The 22,656-nt window shown below is 42.1% G+C and overlaps 1 protein-coding gene across 4 annotated transcripts in view; it reads right to left on the reverse strand.

Moving 5' to 3' along the window:
- Nucleotides 1–22,656, reverse strand: part of MACC1 (MET transcriptional regulator MACC1) — a 234,791-nt gene that overhangs the window by 94,463 nt on the left and 117,672 nt on the right. Inside the window, exon 1 of one of the 4 annotated variants that reach the window (XM_066239790.1) lies at nucleotides 9,609–9,648. The exons of the other annotated variants lie outside the window; for them this stretch is intronic. The gene's annotated coding sequence lies outside the window, so the exon portion shown is untranslated. Of the gene's footprint in view, nucleotides 1–9,608; nucleotides 9,649–22,656 lie in introns of those variants that run through there. 4 annotated transcript variants of the gene reach the window in all.

The raw sequence follows: 22,656 nt of genomic DNA on the forward strand, positions 1-22,656 counted from the left end.
AAGAGAATCCGTGATCATGGCACAAAAACACGTCCTGCTCTGGACGTGGCTGTCGCGGCCATGGAAAGCCCAGTCCCAGACGTTAAGTGACGATCGTACAAATGGCGGTTTCTGGGGCTTAGCAGAAACAAGTCATTTATCCAGGAGCTTCACCAGCCTTCCCAGCAATTGTGGAACCGGAATTTGGTATATTGTTCTTCAACTGATATTAGCTAAAGTCATTTACTATTGCTTGAAGCTAAAAACGCTGATACAACTAATGCAGCTCTTACCTCACTGTAACAGGCATTACCTCTGCCTATGCTACTATATTTATACTGCATCAGAGCAGGGACCAGATCTTATTTAATCTTTATTCAAAAGCTCCACAACGCCTGGCAATGGTGCATATTTCCTGACCTAAATTGGAATGACCAGTAAAATGAGGAAGCCTTGCTTAACATTCTAACTTAAAAATTATCTGACCACACGGAAGCTCTCAGCCACTTATTAAAGCAGAGGAAATGTTTTCTCTTCATGCCACATCTGGTTAAAAATTTAGACTTTAGCCCCGTCTGTATCTAGTAGGGATCAGGGCAAGTGACTATTTGTGCCTGAAAGGGGAAATCAAGCACAGAAAAAGTGGTTTAAATATGCCCAGGGTGTTACTTAATAATCAAAAGGGGATTTTTCTGGTATCCTTCAATGACCTATGTTAAATGTCACTCATGTTCAGTCCCCATAGTAAAATACAACAGAAAGCGTACTAGGAAACAGCCACATTCCCCACATGCTCAGATTTTTCCCAGTATGAGCCTATCTTGGAAAGAAAAAGGCCACATTTTCAAATTTATAAAAAAAGTTCCCCCTGGACTTTTTCTCCGTCCTGTTTTAGTCTCTCTTGACTCTTAGACCCTTAGGTTGTCTGTCTATGACATGGATTTCTGGTTCACTTTGTCCCTGAGTCATGATTACACTGTAACTTTCCAAAAATAGTTAATAACTTCTGCCATTTATCAGTTAATTTCAGTGAATAGCTCAAACCCTAGTAAAATGTTTGGGCCAAAGTCCATTTAAGTCAGATTGCTCTTATTTCCCTAGATTAAAAAAGTGAGCCAAGTGGTTCTCTGACAATTTCATATTTTCCTTCGTTACATTTTTCTGGCTCTTGACTCAACCGGAAGATAAGCCATCCTGAAACTGACCCCCACCAAGCTGGAGCTTAGAACTTCACCGCTGTTTTCTTTCATCCGGGGCTCCCAGGATAACACAGGAAATGCATGGCGACTCTGCATGATCGCAGATGTTTGCATGCTCCCTTCGCACTAGCCGGCAGCAGAGAATCCTCCATGCAGTTTTCGCGAGACCGCCTACATTCCTTCGTTCCTTAGCTTGAACCCCCTTCCTCCAGCAGCAGTAGGTGAGGTTGAGTCCTCTCAAGTCACATCCTTCTGATCCTGTCCTCATGTCAACCCTCTCTCTTTCTCTCTCTCTCTCTCTGTTCCTAGCTCTCTTTTTCCACCTCCGTCCCTCCTAAAAACTGAAAGAGCTGCTACGCAAAAGACTCACTGATTACAGCGGGCCCACCTGGTAACCCAGGACACTACCTGCCCGTTTTAAAGTACAGACCTTTAATTGTAGCTGTTAAGTCCTTCCTGCCATGCCAGGTAACACATTCACAGATTCCAGGGATTAGGATGAGGACATCTTTGAGGGGCCATTATTCTAGCCACCACGCTGGGTTTCCACCTCCGGAAATTGGGTAGAGTGAGGCCCTATGCAAACTGCCTACTGGAGTTGAGAGAAAACATTTTCAGCTGCACACAGAACCAGTGTGAGGAGAACATAGAGAACTGAAGAGGCAGAAAGAAAGGCCCTGGGTCCTCCACACATCACCTGCCTCTGCGCTGTCACCCGTTATTTCCTTATGAGAGATCCATGACTCAGTTCTAAAAGTGATGTGCTCTCAAGAGCAATGAAGCTAAATCCACTTGAAAAGGGTTCCCGCTGCAAGGATTCACCAACCAACATTTTAGTAGGAGTTAGTTTATGCAATGGGCAGAGTAGGGGAAGGATAAAGGCAGCATCAAATCGAGGAGTGGGAATTTGCCCGTGTCAGAAAGACTATGCGAAGTGTCTCTCACACCCACGTGAGAAAGGAATGTCTTCCCGTCACATGAAAGAATCTAGCAGCAGATGTAATTTTTCATGCCTTGGAACAGGTTCTCTACTGCCCTGACTGACCACAGGTGATTAATCACACATGACTGGATTGAAAATCAATGTTTAAACTAAAGTTGGCCAAATGCAGGCTAGGCCAGGATTTTTCAAACTGCATGTTAGATCATTTTGTGGGTCATGAATCAATTCATGAATCAACATTTCTTAGGTAAACTAGAATATATGAAAATGGAACAGAACACAATGGATAAAATAGAATGAGTAGAATAAAATGCATTAGAGTGGATCTCAGTGCATTTGACTAAAAAGGGTCAGTGTTGTTTCATGAAGTGTTTATTTCATTGTGTGTGCATATAAGCATGTGTCTGCATATGTTGCAGGATGGGGCAAACACAAATTGTTTTGTTTCTGTGGGCAAATATGAAAGCTACAGAGCCAAACAGGGGTCCTATTAGGTATTCTAGCATGAGAGCTGTGTGTTATCAGGGTGTTATTTTGTTTGTTTGTTTGTTTTTTAATATTGGGTAGTAACTAACTCACAAACCAATCAAATCATTTCTATTGTGTCATACACATGAAAAGCTTCCAACAGAGTTACAGGCTCTGGAGTATTGCAAAACCAAGATAAGCACCTTGACAAGACGGAAAATAGAAAACCACAACTAGTCAAAAGTGTGAGTAATATGCAGAGACCGTGGGAGGAGAGAACAGCAGGGTGCAGTGTAGGTGATTGGGGTGCAGTAGAAACAGACAGAGAAGCAGAGTAAGAGAAAGGCCAGCCCCAGGAATGGCCGAATCACAGAGTTCAGAAGCATGAAGCACCCACTTATAAGGGCAAGACAAAGGGAACCGTTCAACAGACACTTACTGAGGGCTTCCTACGTGCCAGGGACTATTCCCAGAGCTGGGCACACTGCAGGGAAGACACGGTCTCCAACCCATGCCTCCGTGAAGTCTGCATTCTACTAAGAGTTATACCCTAAGCTATGTGTGAGTTCTTTCTGATTGTACAAATGTCACGGTGACTTCCTGTGCCCCTCACTTTGTTCTCTGTCCTCTCAACACGCTCATCATGGTATTGCTTGCAACATGAAAAAGCCGAATGATTGTGGCCCAAATTAAAAAATGATGACTTAGAGTTTTGTCCACGGCTGGTTCTAAATGTACAGAACTCTCCTTCTGAAGGGGAATGAAGTAAAAACACTTCCCTCCTTGCAGATAGCCAGCTGTGGGAACGACAATGTAGAATGAGGTCAATAAAATATGAGAAAGGGCTGCATTATTGTTTCTGGTTTACTCGTTTGCAGGATACATCCTTATTTTTTTTTTCTGTTTTTAATTAATTTACTTATTTGGCTCCAATCAATGATTCTCTTTTCAGGGAACCAAGTATTACCTTTTAGTCAAAATTTGCCTAACTCTGTTAGTATTCCTCATGGCATATCCCTTCTGCCTTTTCCAGATACACTCAAGATCAGTCATCTCTTGTCTTCTCTTCTACTCTGCCCTTTTCTTTCATTGGAATCCTTCCTTGAAATCCTCACACATCCCTCACGTCCTTCGGATTTTATAAAGACAACAAACTTTCATGTCACCCTCCAGCAACTGTGATCGTTCTTGTTCCCATCACTGACAAGCCTCTGACAGATCTCTCTACACTTGCTGTCAGTTTCCTCGTCCCCTTTCCAGTGCTCACCCCTTTCTCTCTGGCTTCTGCTTCCATCAAGCTCTCCTTATGGCCAACGGAGTCCTTTTCCATCTTCATCTTTCTTGATCTCTCAGCGGATTTGCACACCCAACTCAGTCAGGTGATACCTCCAAATCCTCATGCTCATTGCAAAAGGTTTCTTTCTTGTTCACCCTGCCTGTTTGCTGAGGGACAGCAGGAGGGCTCTGCTCATCTTAACCACTCAGGGATCTAGACCTTCAGAGAGGCCTCTATTCTGAATATTGCCCATTGTCCTAGTAGATGGAGTGCTGGGTAAATTTCCCGTAGATAATTATAGCGTGCCTACAGTCAACACACATTCTTTTTGCTCATAATTCTTCAGCCCAAACTGAACACATGGCCACACTCACCCATCCTCCATGATCTCTTGACCCCTTCCTATCCATCCATTCTTGTAACCAAGAATATGTTATCTTATTGATTTACTGATACTATCCTGACCAGCCATGAAATAGAGCTAAGAATGTACTAACAAAATAGCTTATAAAAGTATTTCTGTAAAATGTAAAATCCAGTTTGTTGGTTTTATAACCATGATTCAATATTACCAGTTTAGTGATCAAAGTTATATATTCTGTAATAAATCAATAGAATATACAGTCAACTCTGTATTTCCACCTCTGGCCAACTGCTTATTACAGTATAAAGGCCTATTCCCCCTCCAGCTGACACACATCAAGGGTTAACACCTGAGCAAGAAGAACAACTACACAAGAGTTAACACCCGAGCAAGAAGAACAACTACAAATCAAGAGTTAACGCCCAGCAAGAAGAACCACACATCAAGGGTTAACACCTGAGCAAGAAGAACTACACATCAAGGGTTAACACCCGAGCAAGAAGAACAACCACACATCAAGGGTTAACACCCGAGCAAGAAGAACTACACATCAAGGGTTAACACCCAAGCAAGAACAACCACACATCAAGGGTTAACACCCGAGCAAGGACAACCACACGTCAAGGGTTAACACCCGAGCAAGAAGAACAACCACACATCAAGGGTTAACACCCGAGCAAGAAGAACTACACATCAAGGGTTAACACCCGAGCAAGAACAACCACACATCAAGGGTTAACACCCGAGCAAGAAGGACAACCACACATCAAGGGTTAACACCTGAGCAAGAACAACCACACATCAAGGGTTAACACCCGAGCAAGAAGAACAACCACACATCAAGGGTTAACACCTGAGCAAGAAGAACAACTGCATATCAAGGGTTAACACTTGAGCAAGAAGAACAACCGCATATCAAGGGTTAACCCCGAGCAAGAAGAACAATGCTTCTCCTACTCCCACCACGCTGAGGCTTGCAATTCCCACTTTTGGTTCAAGGCCAAGAAGATAACCTGACTGTGGGAATCTGTGGACACCTGTTACATAAAATAAAAACCCTAGTTTATAAGTTACCTGCTAGCTTCAGTTCCTGTAACAACCAGAGACAAATTCCAGCTTTGCGATGTGCCAGCCCAGGGAGAGGGACTGGCTGCCATCCACTCACCTGAACAGGCGCTGGGTCCCCTCAGCAGGAGCTCCCCGCCCCTTCCTTTTGGGTCCGTTGTTCCAGTTCTGCTTATCCCCTGCCCCTTTGCCTGCACCTGAATAGGGGGTTGGGTTTTTGAGGACAGGAGTCCCCCATCTTCTCAGATGGTGGGCACGTGAATCAACCTCTTTCCTTCACACCAACACCTGAGTCATACAATTGGTTTTCATGGCAACTTGATGGTCATTTTTCTGGTTTCATTCTCACATTATAACACTCGCAATAATTTGCTCCTCTCTGGAGGAAGCTTCCTATAGTTCCTGAAATTTCCCAAGTTTTCTTCCACCAAAGAGTGTTTGCACACTCCTTCTATCGAGAATAACCTCTTCCCCCTATCCCCTCTAGTCTTGCCCAGCCATGGAAGAGCCCTCTTGTGAGCATCCATATAAAGTTTTTAATTCCACGATAATTTCTGTGAACATTCATGTCTGTTGTTCAGGGAAGTTCCATGAGGCCAGAGCCTGTGTTCATGTTCCTTCATCATTATTTTCCCAGCCACTAGCATGGTGGCGGATAAGGCAGATGCGTGATCGACTTAGGACTTGATGAGAATTTTGCTAAAATGTACTTGTTTATGAGATTATTAGTGATAACTTCCCTCATAAAGGAGGCACAGTTGCCCATCCTTCCCATTCATATTTCACGGACAGTCTCCGAACATGATACTTGGGGAGAGACTAGACACATATCCAGATGGCCATTTCAATAAAAAACAATCAACTGCAACACTGTTGCAGTGACTTCCCCCACCCCTTTACATTTCGAAAGAAATTTATGAATTTCCAAAATAAGAGTTTAAAGTCATGGGTAAGACATTTAATAAATACAGTCCTGCAGATTTCACTGAATTTCTGGGAAATGAAATTAAGTAACCCCACGCATGAATGATTAAGGCAATGTGTCACCCTAAATTCCAAGCTGGTAGCTTGAGGTAGTCATCCGAAGAATTGGAGCTGCCACTATAAAGAAGATAATTTATCTCAATTTGGACATAGTAACTCTTTTAAGTTATTAAGGTTCCTCTGCTGAAACTTTAAATGCTGTTTTACAGATATGTTTCTTCATACTTAAAGGGTATAATTTGCATATGAAATTGCATGTGTAATTAATTTCTTAACGATGGACAAGGCACCAGAAATTTTACATTTTTCAGATTCAAATCTATGTTTAAGGCCTATGCATGACCAATAAAGCATTTTAAAATGAACATGACTATGAGAATTTCAATATCTAAGAAAGACAAAATATCAAAGATATTTGAGACTAAAATGAGACCGATATTACTCACAGTAATTACTCTATGTAATTAAATTACTCTGAGCTTCCCTTCACACTTTAAAGCATTAACTTCTTGGAGACAGACCTAATTAGTGAATGTTGGTGCTATTATAAAAACACTATTTGCTTCTATGACTTATACCTATAAAATAGATATTAAAATCTATAGAAGAGATTTGCTCCTATTCCATTCATTTCTGCAGAAGACTAACAGTTTCCTCATGATCTAGGAAAGGCCCGAATGAACAAGATTTTAATGATGTCTAAGTCATTCCTAGGTATCATGAAAGTCATTAGAAAGGTGCTAAGGTTCAATCTAAAGAGAGCTTCTTATAGTAAAAGGCTACTCAGAATTTCTCAGGTTTAAGAGTATCTTCCTTTGCACTGTCATACATTATTTTTTTATATTATATAACACACCAGTGCATCAGGCACTGCAACGCACTAAAGACTCAGAGGATTTATTTGAATGTCCTTAGTGGATGAACCAGGTTGGACCCGGGGTCTCTGGGCTTTTAATTCAGTGCATTTTTCTACTTTACCATATGACATTTAATATAATCTTCTCTCTGAAATCATCAATGTTAAAACACTCGAGAAACCATAATATTCCATCTTTTTAAATAAATGTTTTGTATTAAGTAGTTAAAAGGAACTATTTAGTGAAAAAGAAAAAAATAATTTTCAAAAAAGCATTTGAGGATCAAAGAACACTTTAGGGAAATGCTTTAGGATTCCAAAGAAGAAATTAGACAGAGAAAAGTCCCTTTCATGTTCACTGGTGGGTAGATGAAAGTAAAAGTTCTGAACTAGGGAAGAATTCTGCAGCTCATTTGGATACATTTGCCTGTATGTTCCACAAGGTAAACCACAAGGTAATATAAAAGAATGTTTCTGGGCAACATAACGGTCATAGGAGGATAGTTTGTGGTGTCACCACACAATTTCTTTTTATATTTATGCTGTTGATATTGACTTGCCTATTGGTCTCTGTCCTGACCAATTTTTCCAACATTACTGAGAATGTGAAGATGTCAGAGAAATACTAGATTTGAAAGTGATTTTCAAATATGTTTTGTGCACACATAATCTCTTTGGGGTCCATGGGGGTGGCATGAAGGAACTGACAGGTCCCTGTCAGAATCGACTATCATGCTGGGTTCTTTTAACAGTTGAAAACTATGAATATGATTATTGTCACTCAAAAGTCAGAAAAATCAATGCTAATTTGACCGTGTCATTTTCCAGGGGAGTGAAAAGGCAGGCATTTCCTGACTAACAAATGACCCACTGGATGACCCACTTCTCTATAATCACCCTCTATCTTTCCTAGAAAGGAAACTTTCCTTATCTAAATCCAGAGTACCTAACAAATTATTAGTGTCTAGTGACTTCCATGAACAGTGTACTCCTAAATGTTAAGGAGACTGTGCGTTGATCTAATAACCCAATCACCATTTCAAACATTTTTTATTTTTGAGGCTATATTCCTAGTTCCAAAAAACTGACCTCCATGCAATTGATTAGGATTTTTGAAAGTATACATGGTTTAAGCCTGAGGCATACACGAATAATAACAGTAAAGTGTGAGAGTGGTTTGAGGGACTGGATGGTATTTCTAACCGTTCTTTAAGTGCTCATAGAATTCTGCTACAATAGTTAAAACACTGACATAAAAATCTAAACACCAGGATTCTCTTGACAGCTCTTCCACTTACTAAGTTTTATGACCTTGCTTCAAGACCGCTAACCTGAGCCACACTTTTCTGTGCTGGGAGTGGGTATAACTTCCAGCCCACCACATCTTAGTGTAGCGAGGGAGCAGAGTGCAGTTACAGGACATTGACTTCAAAGGGAGAAGTAGGTTTGGATTTTTCCTCCACCATTCACCACGGTAGAGAACGGTCCTTACCTTCCAAAATTCAGGGAGGGATTCAAAATAATAGGTGCCAGTAAGTTCTGGGCCAATGAATAATTGCAACAATCATAAGAGATGTGAAAGGTGCTTGAAAACTGTCCGGTGTTATCTAATACAAAGTATTATATTGTTGTATAGGAATGTGAACAGCCTTTATGCGATTTAGATCACAACTTGAAATCATAACGTATACTGAACTTGTTGCTCTTCTGCTGTCTGTGTTCCTGACTATTACAACTCTATCCAGACCATGTGAAGTCAGGGCTTTGTCTACCTTGATTATGACTTGACTCCCAGTCCCGACAACCGTGTCGGACACTTAGTAATATAATAGCACTAATACAGCACCCACATACCAGGCACTTCATCTTCATAGCAACCCGTGATCTGGGTGCTATTATTAGATTACAGATAAGCCAACCATGGCATTGATCAATCTCGCAGCCAGGAAAGGGCAGAGTCGGGGTTTTAACTCACACTGGCTCCAGAGTCCACTCTCTTAAATGCTACGTTTTACTGGTGATAAATATTTGTTTAACAAATTAGTGAACCACCATCTTCTTCCACAACTGTTCCCAACAACTAAACCGTAAAAACAATAAGGATATAATGTTAGTTAAGCCCATTTTATGAAGAAGGGTGGTCATTTTCTTTTGTGTTCATAACAAAGAGATCAGGAAACTTCCTTGGAGCATCAAGGAGAAAATGGGCCCATTCTCTGAACGTGACTGAGGACAGATTACACAGGACAGCGAGAAGCAAAGAGATTGCTTACTAAGCCTCAGCCGGCTTTGGGTAAAATGAGTTGTGGCATTTTCTGCTCCAGTTCAACCCCACAGAACACAGGCATATCTCTGGTAAGCTGCGGGAGTACATTGTATCCAATGGACAAGTCTGGTACCTGGGGCTCTGTCTCCCAAAGAACAGACCCAAGCAAACTGCTGGAGCTAATGTCTATCTAGGAAGCCAAACTCACCTTTCCTAGATTGTATTCTTTCTTTACATTCTGCGGGTTCACTCAGCTTCGAACTTTCTGTTTTCTCTACTCAGAAGCAAGCACTCTCCAGCCTTGGTGGTGTTTGCACGCAAGGTCAGCTCATGTCATAGAAGAACTGTGAAAAAACTGTGTCACAAACCCCTCAGCCTCAGTTCCCTTGATAATATTTGTGTTTTCTAAGTTACAAGTCTGTTTTGTGCCGATGTGAAGTGATGCAGCAATAACTGTAACTTGCTCAGCAAACGTAAACAATATTGTTGCCGTTCTCGTAGACCTAGGGAGGCGAAACAGCAGTGGTTAAAGGCAGAGAGCTGGAGCCGCACCGCCTCGCACAGACCCACGGGCACTGCGACCCTCCTGGGCCCTCCCCCCAGAAGTGATGACAATAATACTTTATTTAACATTAGTGGTTTGCAAAGGCTAAGAGAGTTAACACATGTAATGTTCCTATAACAGTGTCTGGCATGTTACGACAAGGTCTCAATACATGTTAATTGTTATATATTTATAAAATTGACACACAGTACTTAAATATAGATGTATATGAGATTTCTTCCTCTCCCTAATAAATATTTCATTCTGCACTCCTCCTGGTCTATTTTGCCTTCATTTGCCATCTGAATATAAATGTCTTTTACATTATAAATAACTCTTAATCATCCCAATTTTGAATATTCATGAAGTACCCTTAAATTCTCAAACACATAATAATGTGTTCTTTTTCTGAGGTCTGTATCTGGCTTCTGTGTTCTAGAAGGACACAGAAACTCAAGTGAGAGTGAACTTCATAACCTAGTGAATTTACGTCTCAATCATGTAATTCATCATCCTATTCAAGCTTGTTAGAGCTTTCTATTGTGCTTAGGAGGGTGGGGGTGAATGGAGGCTTGGATGCTAACTTAATACTTACAAATTTGATTTTTGTTTTTCTTATTGAGAGGTGGGAAGGCAGTCAAGACGGGCTCCTGCATGGTACTCGCCCCGCATTGGGATCCACCCAGCAAGCCCCCTACAGGGCAATGCTCTGCCCATCCGGGGCTGCTGCTCCATTGCTAGGCAACCAAACTATTTCAGTACCTGAAGCAAGGCCATGGAGCCATCCTTAGCGCCTGTGGCCAACTCACTCAAACCATGAGTGCAGGAAGGGAAGAGAGAGAGAGAGAAAGAGAGAGAGAGAGAGAGAGAGAGACAAAGGAGAAAGGTGGAGAAGCAGATGGTTGTTCCTCCTGTGTGCCCTGCCTGACTTGGAATTGAACTCAGGACATCTACACGCAGCACCAATGCTCTACCACTGAGCCAACTGGCCAGGGCCAAATTTGATTATTCTAAAAGCCTTAAAATCAAATAGCAATGATGTCAGCAGTCAACTTTATCTGTAGATTAACAAGATTCTTTAGGTCTGAATTTCTATTTCCAACTATTTCTAGGAATTTTTACCTAATTGGTCATTGGGAAATGTGACCACATTATTATAAAATTAGCTTCTCCAAACCTGTGCCTCCCGTCTGCCCTCCACCTTGGTAATGAGATCACCGTCACTCAGCTGTGCGGCTACCGTTCAAGCATCATCGCTCCTCTTGTTCACGTCACGTGCAAAGTTTTCCCCATCTTCCTCATACTGTCGCCAAAACATCTCTGAGGTTTATCCTTCACTTTCCAGTCCCTCCTCTTTCTTAGATTAGTTTATTATGGCCACCTAAGTAGGCTACTTGTCTTCAATATGTTATACAGTATTCTTTAAAAAAATTTTTTTCAATCATTTTATTAAGCACAAATAAAAGAGTACTTACAGGGCACAATCAGCTATGTTTTTGGAACCTAGCAGTATTTTATGATACCTGTTTTGGATCATAGAGGAATATTTCTTTCCTTTTTTTTTTTTTTAAGTGAGAGGAAGGGGGATAGTGAAACACTCTCCTGCACATGCCCCACTAGGATCCACTGGGCAACCCCCATCTAGGGCCAATGCTCAGACCAACCAAACTATCTTCAGCACCCAGGCCAATGTTCAAACCAATAAAGCCACTGGCTGTGGGTAGGGAAGAAGGAGAGAAGGAGTGAGAGGGGAAGAGAAGAAGTTGGTTGCTTCTCCTCTGTGTTCTGATCAGTGATAGAAACTGGGATGTCTACACAGGGTCGATGCTCTATCCACTGAGCCAACCGGTCAGGTCTTCCTTAATTCTTTATTTCAGTATTTTACATTCTGATCATATCACCTTCTTGCTGAAAACCTTTGAAAGCTCTCTCCTACTTACAGTAGAAGGCCAAAGTGTCTCCTCAGCATGGCACCCAGGACCCCTCACAGCCTGGACCAGCACACACTTCAGCTCACTGGAACCAATCCCTCCGCACGCCCTCTGCTCTTGTCGTGGGGGCCCCTTCTTCTCTGCACGCAAGTTCAGACACCTTCGCCCTCACTCAGTCGGCTCTTTCTTGCCCATCTTTATTTATGCTTCAAAAACTGTATTCATCCTTCAAAAAGGAAAACCTACCTGACATTTCCTTCCTTCCTTTTTGAGGAATACAGTTTCCATGTTGCCATGGCAACAGAATAGCCATTACCACGTTGTTTTAAAATTGTTGCCAAATCTTCGTGTTTATTAAGCTACATTGCCACCTTATTACAGAAAAAATGGTGTTTCTTGCCTCTGGTCTCTAGATTCCTAGATACCAGGGCCTGAGGCAAAGCTAACTTACTAACATTTTGTTGGGATGTACAATATCAAGGAAGCAAGAGGGAAGGAGAGAGCAAAATGATTACAGGACAAAAGTGAAGTAAATACTAAATGACATGTTACTGAACTGACCACATGGAACCACTGCCTCTCAGACCAGCCATCTCGAAAAGAACGGTGAGCCAAGAGCCATTAAGAGTCGCCCCCCAAGGCCCTAACTCCCCTGCCTCCGAAGTGTGTCGCCCCGCCCTTTGGGCAGCCACCGTACAAGCCTGAGCCCCCCTGGGAGCAGTCAGGGTGGACCCCGGAGCTGGGGGTGAGCTGCGAGGGTGCCCATCAGTCAAGGCCTCATCTTCTCCCAGGGGAGGCAGAGACGAGTGTTGTTGTCAGACACTGGTGGTGACCGTGAAGGCCTTGTTGACTAGGAAGCGAAGTGTGAGTCAGAAGACAGGAGGGGCCGACATATCTCGGTGGTGGGGATGCATGAGCCAGGTCCAGTCCACTCCTCCCTGGTGCACCACGTGGTTAACGTGTGATGAGTGTCTACTGTATGAGGAGTAGCAAGGTCGCCGTCTTCGCTGCTGTCCAATGTCACCTGAGGCAAACCCAGATTACCTAAATTTTACTTGGAAGTACAATTGCAGAGGAGTACCATGGATTGGGTAGCGCTAAGGGCCAAATACTATACGAAGCCCTCTTCTTCTCCATGGGGCTCTTCTATTCTGATCTTCCCAATATCCTATGACAAGTATTCCTGACATCATTGTATAGATGAAGAAACTGAAAGGGTGAATTTCTTATTCAAAGTCCCACGCCTATTAAGTCATAGAGTCAAGATTCTACCCCGGCTGGTCCCAGCTCCAGATATTTTATCCGGTTTCCCCAAATATTTCCTAATATCCTGTGTAACTCTATTCTGCTGAAGAACGTCAGTCCTAAAACTGGAAATGAGCATAGCTTGCATCATTCTTTACACTAAAAAGACACAATTACTCAGCAACCTCCTCTCTAAAGCCTGAAACAACACAGAACTTTATTACCCTGGTCAAATCCATTATGGTGCAGATATGCCCTGACATTTACAGTCACAACAAGTCATCGTCAACTGTTTTTACTTCCCAGATTAAAATAGGACAAACGATTGATTCAAGCTATTTCTTTAGAAATCTTCAGAAAGTTTTGGAGGATCAATGGACTGACCTGCTGCTGAAGTCACAACAAGCTGCCTATCCTTCCCTGAGAAGGGAAAGTGCCCTTTGTCTGCAGGAGGGTTTCTCCCATGTGACTGAATTACTCTAGTGATCAGGCGTTCCCTGGATTTCTCCACACAGGATGGCTGTTGGGATGCCCCGAAATAAGCCTATGTCCTGACTGCAGGGGACAGAAATGTGAAGTTGATGTCAATGTTCACTAAGTATTGAATTAGCCAAGGAATCTGACCCCTGTTACATTTTAGTATAGCTCTAGTAAAAGCATATTTCATATTAAAAACATTGTCGGAAAGAAGCCATGTAGTATACCTGAAGCCGGATTATTGTTTGTTTTACAAAACGAGCCTCTCTTAGCAGTCTTAGTGAATCCCAAATTTTCATTCCTAAATTATATAGCAAAAATTTTTCCGAGCCACTTTCTGAGTCTTATTTTTGCCTTTCCCATAGTAAAAATGCTTTGATGTATGCAAGAAATACAAAATATAAATATACTATATATATATATAGTTGCTTATTTATGAGTCAAAACAAAGTAGTAAAAGGCTGAATACAGATCTCAATGACTAAATGGCTGCAGAGATTTCAGGCCTATTTTATTCCTAGCTTTACTTGAAAAGATGATAAACTGAGGAGGCACAAACTTACCACACAGTGTCTAATGTGTGAGCCACATCCCACGTGTCCTCTGGCCTACTGGTTGAATGTCGAGTCACACAGACACGAGTTGGGACCCAGGCTCCCACACTGACTGATAGCTGATTGCATATTCCAATCTCTCTAACCCTTATTTGTCCCATCTGTAAAATGGTAGTAATAAAAATACCGACCTTATAAGACCATTGTAAGGGTTAAATGACTATATTAATAAAGCACTTAGCATGTCTAACTCAGAGCTATTTGACAATTATCACACATGTAGATACCAGGGATTGCTTAAAAACATATAGTGACTTGGATTTTTTTTTTTTTTTTTTTTTTTTTTTTTTTGCTTACTATGTCTCTCAATAATGTTTAAGCTCTTAAGGATAAAGAAGAAAACAAGAAACTGAAAGTCATTTGAATTAATATGAATAAAAAATTTTTTAAAAACATTAACATCTTATTGAAAAAAAGAGTTCTTTGAGTCAACACAGAAATGGTTGTTGAAATCCTGAAAATTCAAGGGGTCTCTGAACTACAGAGCTGTTAAGTCTTTGGCCCTCAAGAATCCTAAAGACTAGATGGGGAGGAAAAAAAAAACAGAAAGAAAAGTCCACTAAAAAGAAATTAAGAAAGTTACAGGGTTTTAAAAAAAGAATTAGAACACAGTGGCATGGGGATTTGACCAAATGAGAGATTTTTCAAAAGAACATTTCCTTCACTCATTTAAATATTCACTAAGCTTATAATATATGCAAGGCTCAACATGTTCTCTGCCTTTAAGAGAATTTCAAGATGATAACAGGGTTATCGTAGTGGAAATGCAGGAGAGGAAATGGGAGGGAGCACGTCCAGCTGCTTGGGAAGGGGCTGGCCGTCGAAGGAGCCTTCAGGAGGGAGGAACAGGCAGACTGAACTGAAAAGGTGAGTAGTAATTGGATGGAGAGAAGGAAGAACAAGGCATCCCAAGGAGACAGACCTGTGTGCACAAAGCCACAGGGGCTTGTCCTGCCCGGCATGCTTGAGGCATTGCAAGTTCGAGGTTGAGTGGAAGGACCAGTGTGATGAAAGAGTGGGCTGTAGTTCTTCCTTCAGGGCCTCTGCCTGCTGTGAGCTCTGCTCGGACGGTTTGCTCAGCTGGACTGCAGGTACGCATCCTTGTCATCCAAGTCTCAGCTCAAATGGCACAGCCCCCGAAAAGTGTTTCAAACCAGTCAGCTCAATTAGCCACCCTGTTACTGCCCAGCAAATCAACCTATTTTCCTTCTGGGAACAGATTTTATTACTAGTTTTTTATTTCCCTTATTGGCTTATCTGTTTATTTGTTTACAGACCATTCGTCCTTATTAGTTTCTTAAAAGCAGATACCCTCTCTTGGTGACCACAGTGTCCTCACTGCCTAGAATTCTGCTGCCACAGAATAGACAACAAATATTTGGTAAATTAATGAAGTATTGTAGGCTGGACACATAAGCGAGAGGCACAGTACAAAGGGACTTGTGAGCTGTCATAAAGATTGTTTGTGTATTCAATAGGTGAAGAGGAAGCACTGATGATTAATAAGTAGGAAAATATATTACAGAATCGGTTTCCTGTTAGAAGCTCACTCTTAATTACGTAAAAGATGCATTTCAGAGAAATGAGACTAGTTTGAAATCTACTGTAGCAACTAATCCATGACATTTGCAGTGAGGAGGCAAAGATGTTACCAGTTAAAAACAAGTTTTAATCGAAAGGTCCGGAGGGGGAGGAGACAGGAGGGCCAGGGAGGAGTCCAGGCTGACTCTCAAATCCACACTGTGCACAGGAGACAAGTACTTGAGCACTGGGTGTTCTAAGTTAGAAGGAAGTCAGTAGTGCCAGAGGAAGGCGAGTGCCCAAAGAAACGAAAACGGAGGGAAAGTTGTGGCAATGTGGCCTCACGGGTGACATTCCAGAGTTCAGATGGGGGATTAAATCTCACAGAACACACAGCCCACAGGGCAAGCTTTGTCCACCCCAGCTTCCCGTAGTCACCCCCCCCCCAGGTCGGTAAGTGCACAACCCCCACCAGCAGGACGCACTTCAGGAGACAGCTCTAGAAATGCACAAACCTCGAGGAAGGTGTGGGTCAACTGGACAGAGAATCCCAGAGTCCTGGGTGCCTGGGAAAGGGGCTGTCATGGGCTCCGCGGGGCCCCTGTGGCCGTGGAGAGTCCTTGACCAATGGGAAGAAGCACAAGAGCAGGGGGCCCGGGGCAGGGGCCACTTCTGGGTCCAAAGACCAATGGATTGCAAGAGAAACTCCAGAACTTACGTCCTGTCATCCTGAAACCCCACCGAAATAAAAGCAAAAAGTTTCCTTCCCCAGAAGTCCCAAACAGGTCTGGCTGTTCCTCATTCACTCGGTCACAAGCCCGTCCTGTGTGGGCACCAAGCACTCTGACCACGTGGTCAACTCTCTGGCCTGACCAGGGCGTGCTGCACCCCGGGGAGGGGTGAGCCTGTGGCCTGAGAAGGGAGCTGGGTGGAGGAGGTGCGGGGCCGGTGAGGTGAGATAAGGCGAAAGGGTGCTGAGGGGCGACGACTTCTCGTGTGCACTCGGGACATGAAGCCAGATTCCGGGGTGTCATGGGGCGGAAAGCGAGAGGAGCTGGAATGTATGAAGCAGCATGCAGTGTGGCCGTGAAAGGAAAGGAGAAACAGAATCAGAGCAAAGGAAAGGGCGTTCGGTCTGATCATAGTTTCGCAAGGTAGGGAAAACCTGTGCGTGTCTGAACGTAGAGGAGAGCTTAGAACTTGAAAGTACTTGTAACATCTGCGGTTCAAATGCAGATTCTGATGCAGCAGGTGTGTGGGCGGGGCCGGCCATTCTGCATTGCAGACAAGCTCCTGTTGGAAAGCTGCCGGTTCACGGACCTTGCCTTCAGAAGTGAGGTGACAGAAAATGAAGTGTCAGAGAAGGGACTGGATTGAGGTTGAGTCAAAGTCCAGAGAGATGAAAACTAGAGACTCCCAGATAGTGCTCCTCGTTCAGCTCCTTCAGAGAGCCATTTCCTCAGCAGGGACGCGCCGGGCAGTCCTGTGGAGCAATCTGGGCACATTCCAATGTTCTCTGAAGAATACTTTGAAGAATATTCAGACAAGGCTCACCTAGTACAAGCAGAAAGCAGGGAGGTTGAGCCTGTTACTCTCTCGTCCTTCCTATGCCCACCCTCAATGAAAACAAAGCTTGTGTGTGGGAGGGGGAAGGCCCACCCATATGCATGTGTGTGTGTGTGTGTGTGTGTGTTGTGGGCATGTGTGCACACATGTGTGTGTGTGTACGATGAATTATTTTGACAACCTAGAAGCTGACCACAGAGTTTCAATCACATTGTTAATGGTCCCTAATGACTTAATTTTCAATCAGTCATATAAATAATGAAACTGAGTGAATTAGGGCTTCACAATGTCTTCCTTCTACAACTCAAAGAGATCTGAAAACCATATAAATTGGCCAAGTAATGAGGTGTCAGCACCTTAGGGTGACAATACTAAAAAGTACCTCGTTAAAATAAGGAAGTAATCAGTAGTGAAAATTTATTTCTGCAATTTTTGAACTGAAACAAAAATTAGGTCATTTTTTTTCCACAGATCTTGACCTCAGCAATGACTTTTCTGAAACATTAAGTAGGGTATGTCGTGACAAACATTTTCAATAAAGCATTTTAACTGAAGTTTCAAAATGCTCTTTTATAACAAATCGACCATGCCCAGTGTCTCAATTTACTGTTGGAAAAGAACGCATTCTTGCAGGCAGAGACTGTGGATCCTAAGATTTTACCTTGACACGTCATTCTTTGGAGAGTATTCCAGAAATACAATTTGTCCTTTAGTGTCTTGAAGACCTGGTACAATTTGAGTAGAATTTTCCCCCCTTGCCTCCTGGATATTCAGTTCACTTAATGCTCATCTCATTGTTTGGAAACAGAAAAGTAAAACAGAAATCATAGGACTATGTCTCTAAATCCTGTTGTTTTGTCTCTGCAAATAAGGTTTTTTTCAAGTCTATATTGAGTCACTAAATCCCCCTCCTCCTATTTCTCCTACTTCCCATGTTCGGTCTTTCATTTCCTTTGTCTGGACCTATTTCTGACTGGCTGTGCAAATGACTGTCTCACCTCATTTTTTCATCTCAGCTTAGACGTCACCCCTTCGGAGAGGTTTTCTTCATTTCCCCTCCATAAAAGGACATTCTGTTATTCTCTTTCACAGCCTTCTACTTAATCCCATCACAGCAGTACTCATAATTTATATGTATTTGCTTACTTGGTTATTTTTTGTCTCCTCTTTAGACTGCCTAGTGCCTAAGCTCAGGTAGATATTTTCCCTTGTTTTTGGCTGTCAGCCCGAAGCACACATATATTGCATACAATTTACTTGCATAAAGTGTGTTAAATGATTCTAGGAAGAAGGAACATCCCATAAGGTCTTTTAAATCAGGAATCTGCACTTTAATTTCTACATATTTCAGATTTGTGGCTCTATGCTTGACCCAGAGTTGACGTTCAATACATAGTGGATGAGTTAATGAATGCATAATCAGAGAAATGTTTGCAAATGTGCATAATTTCATTCTTGGCAGCCGCAGGGGACGGAAGAAGCAGGGACCAGAAAGTCGGGCTATAAAGCCCGTGTATCCACCAACCACAAGTACCCTTTTGATTATGGTTGATATTTATAAGGCATTTCCCTGGTCTTTCCAAACATAACCTACAGATGCTTTACTGAGAGTACTTTGTTTCAAAAACTCCTGCAACAAAAAAAATTATCTAATTTTCTCCAAGGTTTCAGTTTACATCAACCTGTGCTATTATGTGCTACAACTTCTCTGTTGAGTTCACGGGGATCACCCTCAGAAAGAGTGGACAGATACTCAGAAAAACCACGATCTTTCACCACACTGGACTGCTTTCCCCTGACCATGACCAATGACCTCCCTCAGACATTCCACGCCTCTTGCCAGGCAGTTTATTTTATTATCAATTTATTTATTTTGTTACTTTTCACTTAGAACCTGATCCACACGTTTACTTTTCAGAGTAAAAGACTTACACAGATGGCGGTGTTTAAGAGTTGAGGACCTAAGTCCAGTTGCTAGGGTCCCCGTCTGACTCCCCTGATTACATGTATGACCTTGAGCAAGATGTTTAACCTTTTTAGGACACCTGCCCACAACATGAATATAATGATGTTTAACTCATGGGATTTTTGTTTTTGTTAAAAAAAAAAAACTCGTGTAAAGTACTTTGTATATGTACTGTGCCAGGAAGTTATTGGTGATTACTATTCCTAGTACCTGGGACATAGTAAGGGCTTGCTACTAGCAATTATTAATTTTATATTCTTTTTTTCCATTGTAGAGGGAAACTCCCAGGTACAGTATTTGAAAAAGGTAGAGGGGGGAAGAAACACCATTTGGCACTTGCCTTGGGGCCTTTCAGAAGCTCCGAGTACCATCATTACTTTTTCCTGATGAAACAGGATATGGGACCATAGGAGGGAGCTCACCTCTCCCCAATATGCCGGAATTCTTGGGAATGGGAAAGCTTCTTCACAGTTGTACTGAGAACCCAGTGTTTTCTGTTTTGCAAAGTCATTCTGTTGTACTTTTTCTATATCTCTTGGCCTGCCATATTTTACACGAATGATTAAATGTTAACATTATTAGATAACAATGTCTTTGAAATTAAGTGGAGTAAGAGAATGGTGATACAATGAAAAGAGATAAATCTGTAGATATAATAGCATTTTAACAATTCATCAGCCATTGTTATGGTCAAACCATCATCATGACAAGTTCACCAACATACTGTATGTGTCTGTGTGTTCATAACTGTGTTAAATATACTGGATTAAGTCCAAAGGCCAAGATGGATAAAAGTACACTTTCTGATTATATCTCCCCCAGAATGCCTCAATTCCACCTTCACTTGAAAACAAAATACAGCTAACCAATTCATTCCCAAAGTTACTATTTAAAATACTCTATTTCTCTATAACGCTTTGAAAATCTCTTATTACATTATAGATTTTTCAGTTATTTATTGTCTATTTCCCTTGTTAGAATTTAAGCCTATGAAGACAAATAATTTGACTATCTAATTCATAGCTGTATCTCTAGCACATAGTAAGTGTTCAGTAAATATTTTGGAATGAATAAATATCCCTTTAAAAAATCTGTGAAATATTGAGGCACTATGTTTATATGCAGAGCACAAACTCTAGTCAAATTACTGGTTGAGCTCAGAACAGTGTGGTGTGGCATAAATATTAGCCTGAGATCTGGATTTTAAACTTGGTTCTGCAACCAAATGTGAGAATTTAGGCAAAAAGGGTATGGCTTTCATATCTGCCTGATGACACAGATGATAGGAAAACCTTTTCTCTGCTGTGCTTGATTCAGTTCCCTTAAAACTATACCTTGTTAACTGCCCATTAACAGATTGAGATTGTTTGTTTTGGGGGTTAGGGTTATGGGGGGGGAAGCAGATGAGTAAGAGAGAAAGACACTCAGCGTCACTACACAAATCTTTACATCCAGGAAGTTATTGATGACTAACAGAAAGAAAGACAGGATAAGCAGTGAGGTCATTCACTATCCTATTACGATCTATAGAAAAATGAGTTTCCTCTTTTGATTCTCTGTTCTGCAAACTAAAACTGGTAAGTATTCAAGACAAATCTATGAAATTGTCAAAAATAATGAAGCTGTTTATAGTAGAAGAATTTAATGTATTTGTTTATTAAACTTGAAGTATTGCTACTTTAAACCTTTATTCGTTTTTAGAGAGGGAAGAGGAAGAGAAAGAGAAAGAGAGAAGGGGGGAGGAGCAGGAAGCATCAACTCCCATATGTGCCTTGACCAGACAAGCCCAGGGTTTTGAACTGGCAACCTCAGCATTCCAGGTTGACATTTTACCCACTGCGCCACCACAGGTCAGGCTACTTTAAGCTTTTTTTTTTTTTTGTATTTTTCTGAAGCTGGAAACGGGGAGAGACAGTCAGACAGACTCCCTCCCGCATGCGCCCGACCGGGATCCACCCGGCACGCCCACCAGAGGCGACACTCTGCCCACCAGGGGGCGATGCTCTGCCCCTCCGGGGCATCGCTCTGCCACGACCAGAGCCACTCTAGCGCCTGGGGCAGAGGCCAAGGAGCCATCCCCAGCGCCCGGGCCATCTTTGCTCCAATGGAGCCTTGGCTGTGGGAGGGGAAGAGAGAGACAGAGAGGAAGGAGGGGGGTGGGTGGAGAAGTAAATGGGCGCTTCTCCTATGTGCCCTGGCCGGGAATCGAACCCGGGTCCTCCGCACACCAGGCCGACGCTCTACCGCTGAGCCAACCGGCCAGGGCCTACTTTAACCTTTTTAATTAAAGCTAATAGAAACACAAAAATCAGCATATGAATATATAGACCTAATTCCTCCTGTTCATTACTCCACTGGTTCAGATTGCAATTTGTTTTGATACTAGGTATCTTTCACTAGAAAACTCAATGAAAAGCACAAGCTGCAATTGTCTTACTTTGGCTTACCTAAGAAAAGTTCCTAGCTAGTTTACTCCCACAAGATGTGTGGCGTTACAGAAAGTTTGCGAATAAGTGTTAGTGAAGTGTATTTAGTTGTTCTCTGAGTATTTGGAAATCCTACATTACACATGGTTTGGAGAAAAATAATGGAAATTAGGGTAACAGGTGCACGCTTTAAAATTTTAAATAGTATTCCATTGTCTAAATGCCAAATGCAATGCAATTTAATGCTTTGAAATAAAATTATAAAAACCCCAATTGTATAAAAAAAAATCAAATTTCACAATGGTTCCAGGCCTGAATATATCCTGCTCGAGAGTTTCCTTACAGCAATTTTATGTTTGGACAACAAGTACCTTTCCATGATACACAAAGATGGGGGGAGTACCGTGTACTACACAAGCACACAATAAGGCGATACTTCTGAAAGCCTTAGTAACCACAAAACATAATAGTTTAAAAGGACAGAAAAATAGAAGAATTGTGTGTCAGGGTCAAATAAGGCCGAAAAGGGACCATTCCCTCCAGACTCCTTTTTAGACAAGAAGAAAAGCACCTTAGTTGTCTTGAAGGCCAAAATAATTTTTACAATTGTAATTTCTAGTGAGTAGACCCAAAGACCCCACACAAAACAACCCTAACACGCTTCACAGGCCTGGGAAAGAACCAGGAATGAGCTACGGAGAGTGAAAAGGGGATCACAGTTACAAATACACCGCTCACAAAAATCAGGGGGTATTGCAAAATCATATGAAGTGATAAAATATCCCCTAATTTTTGTGAGCAGTGTAGCTAGGGTGGGCCATGGAGACAAAAAATAAGAAGATCAGGCCTGAAGTGTTATCATTTTCAAAGTGGCATCTTTTAGTTCATTTTCTTGGCTTATATTATTCATCACTGGCCTTGAACATTTATGTCTGAGGCAACAACACTGCACAGAGAAAGGGTATA

Source organism: Saccopteryx bilineata, chromosome 7 (assembly GCF_036850765.1).
Source record: "Saccopteryx bilineata isolate mSacBil1 chromosome 7, mSacBil1_pri_phased_curated, whole genome shotgun sequence".
In the NCBI taxonomy this organism is placed as follows: domain Eukaryota; kingdom Metazoa; phylum Chordata; class Mammalia; order Chiroptera; family Emballonuridae; genus Saccopteryx; species Saccopteryx bilineata.